Consider the following 6,000-nt stretch of genomic DNA (forward strand, 5'->3'; position numbering starts at 1 on the left):
GTCCAGGAACTACGTGATTCTATTCCCCAGCTTGCGGGCTTCGCAGTAGCCGCGGTTGCGATCTAATCTGATCGAGCGTAATGACAGGTTCGAAAAATTGGCGCGCTTTTGCTTTCGTGACCTTTGACCCCTTGAGTCACGAAACGCACGGACGATGTATCGCCGCCTGCGACAGAATGTGGAAGATAAAGGAATAAAAATGAAAGTGGAGAGTCGTGGCCGGGGCGGCAGTGACAGACGGCGATCTCGCAGCTCGGAGAAATAAAGTTTGCAAGTCGTCGCTAAGGAATTTCGAGCTGCCGATCGTGCTGATAGCTGCGCGCGGTCTTAAGCCGCTTCAACTTTATCTCGACGATGATACTGTAAAGCGGTTACGTCGAGCTTTGTATCGTCGAGCGCTCAGGGAGGTATCGTTGCACGGTGATTTGGAAAGTCTGATCAGGTACTTCGAATCTTTTGAAAGTGTCGATCGTTTTGCGCGCAAAACGGAACGGATCGAACCGTCTTTCGTCTTAAAAGGAATCGAAGGGCTGGCCGAAAAAAAAGAGAACGGTCGCGCGAATCCACGTACTCTGTTAGAAGTAATCGATTAACCAGAGTCACGAGTGAATTATTTATTTACTTTAACGTCACGAGGTCGATCGCTTCTCCTTCGAGGGATTACGTCCCGTTGGGAGAATTGAGAAAGAAGTTCCCCCGGTGTTCGAATCCCTGGAAGATTGCGGGAGTCGCGTTCCTTGAATTTCTTAACCGAAGAACTTCTTCAGTTGAAACAAGAAATCGATCAGTGCGTCACTTTATGTTGTCATAGGTAAAATGCACGCTCGAATTGAGTTAATCGAATACCGATCGTCTATTATTACTACCCCGTTACGCCATTGTAAAATCAACCGACGCATTGTTGGTACTGCCTTTGTTCTTCTGTTGGATTCGATCATAGCTGGTGATCTAAATATCCAGCTCGAAAGACCCACGGATACTTCGTATCGGAGAAAAGACGCGTAATTTTTTTCGAAGAAATTGTAGTAACGATGAAGTGTTTCCTTTCAGGTAGGATGAAGTCAATAAGCTTAACGTTTAAACGTATCATTGTATGTCACTGTTATACGTATTAATTGTTAGTTGAATTGTCGCCTGAAAAATGTCATAGAAACTTTTCTATGGAAATCAACGACACGACCATAACTGCCTAAAAGATGAACCAAAGGGACACGCGCGTCGAAGTCTACTCTCTAAATCCTTGAAGGTTCGAAATATGACTACTGGTGTTGGAATGCGTCTGAATTCTTTTAAACTCTTTGTCATCAAATGGATAATCGAGAAGTGAATAACACCGATTCACTTGTATACGTAGGGTTAAGAGGGTATTATACGAACCAGAGAGAAGGCTCGTTGGGTCCTTGACATGATTAACTCAAGTTGTAGGTGGACCACGTTTCGACACGCTTGCGTTGATTCTGTTTATTGTTCCACAGACGTATCCTTTCGTTTTCGATTCCACCGTAGCCAACTAAATTTTCGTATGATCCTACAATTTGTAACGTAACATATTTTAACCTCTTCATTGGGCACGGTATTTTGATATATCGCGTGGGCAATTTTGTAATTTGATGTTTGATAAATAAATGCACCTCATCCGTATTGGCATAGAATATCCGTATTTGCACTTGAAACATCGAAGACTCGATAAAGTTTGAAATCAAAGTGTGTCTGAAATATTATAATATTTCGATGCGCGTGTTATTATCGAGAGACAAATTTCATTCAAAATAACTCTTCGAATTGAAATATTTTTGAAATATACTTATTAAGTAATTATAATATATTCGTATTACTATTATATTACAAGGTTGGTCCTTTTTTATGAACAACATTTTTAGGAGCTCGAGTTGCTCTAAAAGTATAAAAGAAATTGAAAAATTGATTACCAGGGTTGGTTGAAACGAATACGTGTACTACCATTTTTTACTCTGTTCCTTCTATGTCCCTTGTAATCGAAATAACACCTACAGTCAGATCAGTTAAATGGCCTGTAGCCATTGGTCTATTTTCTTGAGCTTCAGGAACAACTCTCACTCAGTTATAGAGGGTTTTTATCTCTGGTCAGAATAAACTGCACGGTTTGAAAAAAATTACAGAATTTACACCGTTCGATTTCTCTCAAGTTGCTCGGTTTGTTCGAACGGTTCAATCTTCTTTAAACAAACCGAACATTATTCGATCGATGGTGGTTGTCGTAGTAGTAGTAACAGTAGTAGTTTAAACACTGATTCAAAATAAACTTTTAATAACAAAAAATTATTTTGTCCAACTTCTTTCATTTATTCCATTATTATTCTATATTCATCTTATATTTATTTAAAAAGTGATTGTTCGAAAACATAGTTTATTATGTGTGCCGTTCATTACATAAATCATATAATTGTAAGTCAAATAATTTAAACTACAAAAGAATACAATGAAATTTAGAAAAAATATTCGATGTAATCATTGGGTCCGAGTATTGTGATTCGTCCCTGATCCTATCACGCACTTATCACACGTAATCGTCGTATTCGGTATCTTGTCTCGTTGGACGAACTATAGGTCGTTTCATTCCCCACCTATTAATGGATAGGAAGAATTCTCAACGTCCGAAGGACTTTCGCGCAATGACCAGTTACTTGCAATTGAAAATTACGAAATGTGTGGTTTCAAGGGTGAGAATAAACTTCGTTTTGTTCCATAGAAGGAATTTAGTGCCTTTAGCGTTGGTAGAAAGAATAACATGCACGTAGCGCAGTCTTTGAGAAGTAATACTGTATACAATAAATGTCTTACTTTTAAGTACGTTCGGTTTCGATTAATATTTAATACAGAATTGAAAGTTACGCGAATGTCGTAAGGATCGAAAAGTATCTTTTCTATTTAAAGAATTTGTACTTTAGAAATATAAATTGTCCGACCTTCCCTTCGTTGCTATATTCTTTTTGCAATTCTTCCATTGAACGCACGTAAGCCCAATACGAACTGTATTTATAAGTTAATTTTGAATGAAAAATATAAAATAGTTTGGAAACTGTTTTTTTGTCAAATTTGGTAATCTAAAAGTCAAAATTTAAGTACGAAGAAGGAACATTTATTTTTTAAATAAGCAAACTGTGTATTGTACATATCTTTCGTACGGGGTGCGAGTAATGTATTTGAGCGTTTGATTAATTTTTCAATGTCCTTCGAAAATAAAAGGAACCCGCTAATTAAAAATTAAAAGCGGAAGCTGTCCTCTGTGATAATTGTCCTTACTGTATTGGCCATGGGCTTCGATCTAAAGTACCGGAAGTAGAACAAAGCCTTCAAATTGAATTTGTAAACAATACATACTTGCACGAACAAAAGCACGCAATACTATAATTCTCACGACTCGTTTTGCAATCGGAATGCGTAAAACCTTTTACGCGGACCAAACGAGTTTCGACTTATCTGTCGAAGGTCTGGGTTAGGTCTCACCAAGAGGGCGGCCTTGTCGATTTGACAATGTCGATACAATGCGATCAATCGGGTTACCGAAACGAGGACACATTTAAAAATCTGGCGCCAGTACACGTTGCAACACCATCTTGCAGTCGTTCCGGCTTTGCATATTGTAAAACGTTTAATAGACCGCTTTGATTCCGCTCTACAATAGTTCCTCCATGATTAAAACGCAAGGATAATCCTCATTGTGCTGTCGTAAACTAGCATGCTATCTAATTTAATATGTTAGACATTTGTATTCATTCGGTAGTTCGAGACTTCATAAATACCAATCGTAAATTAAAACTTAAGGAGATATTTTGTTTCTACACGATTATACCTCAGGTGATTTTTGAAAATTAAAGAAAAAATTAACAGAAACGAGTATGTCACGATACTTTCCATCGAGTAATATTATTTCAATTCGTTTAGTTTGGGCTTGCTAGTTCAGTTTACTAGAGAAGATAGAAAAAGTGTTTATCAAACTTCCTTATGTAAAATTCAATTCTGTTTCAAATTTATTTGAAACATTGTAAAAAATGTTTACTTATAACGAATGCATAGCGGAAAAATAAAAAATTTACAGGAGACACAAATCTTGAGATATAAAAGTATGAATAGAAAAGTTTCAATTGAAATCTACATTGAAGTGATTGCGAAAAGTTGGAAAATGATCGAATGAGAAAATATGAATATAAAATGGAAGTTATCATAACTCTTACATTCATATATTTGTTATTACTCTTTGTACTTTATACATTCATAGAAATCTGTTTGCATCTGTAACTTAATATTTGTACTATCCTCTGAAGAGGGTTTACAAACCAAAGCCAAAAGCATTAAATATACGACATTGAATATGTCTAAGGCATACATACGTTTTACTGATAAGAGCACGTTCGACTCGAATCAATTGCAGAAAAAAATCATCTGGCGTTTTCTTTGTATTTACATAAGAGTAATGTTCGTTGATATTTCTTAGAACAGCGTACATACAAGAAACAGGATATGCATTCCACCAATATTACATTTGTGCGTGATTATTGGATTGTAAATAGTTCATGAATGCACTCAGATGCAAATGTGACGCAGTCACACATACATACGTGGAAAAGTTTCCGCGCTCTAAGGTGTAATAGCTTTCTTCGAAACTTCAACGACATTTGTATGGGAGAAAGGAGAAATACGCTTGTACAGAAATTCAACGAAGGTGACTAACAACTCGATCAGATTGGAGAAAATAAAAATCGAGTCTGCCCACCGGGTCAGTGATGTGATACAATGTCGATTCCGAGTGGTGAGTAAGTACCTTGTAAATTTGCTTCCGCTCAAACTCGGATTTACAAGACTGTGTAATGGCTTCGAGGATGTGTCATAGAGTACGTTATTGTTAGATAGACGTATCACGCATGAGCAACAAACAAAGTTATATTTGTCACATGGGTATACTGTCATATATGGCACATTGTGAGGAATGACTTCAAGCATTATAGATATCTTCGTTGCATGTTTTATAATACAGGATATTTCAAAACTATCCGTCAGGACTATTAATACTAAACCACATACACAATTGATCGACGTAGAAAGAAACGTGTAGGTTTTAATAAGCCTAGGTCCATGAACTAATTATTTTTTATCTATTCAACGTTTTAGTTTGTTTGCTATAGGTTTTCGTACGATTATAGCGAAAAACGCTTAAGATTTGTAGAGTTCAACATACAAACAACGAACAAAATTACTTTTGCTTACATTTTTAGTTCCATTTATTTATCATTTGTTTTCAAAATGCTAAAAGAAATACAAATTTATAAAAACGAAAATGTGTGGTATATAGAAATAGCAAGATGAAAAAGTGAGGTTCAGCGAATTGTTACTTAACAATCTAGCCTCATTATTTATTTGTTTTAAATCTTTATTACCCTTTTCTGTAGATACAGAAAATAAAATATGAATGGAAGAAAAGTAAAATTAAGCACGTAATAAAATAGAAATAAAACAACGTGCCTAGAGGCAAAGTGCAGCTAAATGCAGTTGTTTTGAAAGCTAATCAGAGTTACAGTTACTGTCCTGTGTATCTAGTTTAATTTTATTCCTTATCTTGTACAAAACTTTCGCTGAAAGCTACGTTGCAGTGACGAATGGCAAAAACCGTGTACCACCATACGCTTTCTTTCAAATGTCAATTCACTCTGTTGGTCTACTTTTTGCCGAACATAAAACGTTCCCTCGAGCTGTTTAGTTACAGATGTACCCCGCAGCATCGCTGAACGGCAACAGTAATTAACAGATCTAAATAAAATAGAGATCGATGAAACCAATTTACATGTTGTTGCAAGTAATTCCGCCTATGCAATTTAAATAATAACCAGCTACGCACACGTCAGATCTGTAATGAACGAACGTCAAAGTCGTTTTAAACGTTCGCTCGTGTCTACACTGTTCAATATCAAGCGACAATTGCTACACACAGAATTAATGTAAACATCAAGATCAATGGATAAAAAA

This window comes from Ptiloglossa arizonensis, chromosome 7 (assembly GCF_051014685.1).
Source record: "Ptiloglossa arizonensis isolate GNS036 chromosome 7, iyPtiAriz1_principal, whole genome shotgun sequence".
NCBI classification, from domain to species: Eukaryota; Metazoa; Arthropoda; class Insecta; order Hymenoptera; family Colletidae; genus Ptiloglossa; species Ptiloglossa arizonensis.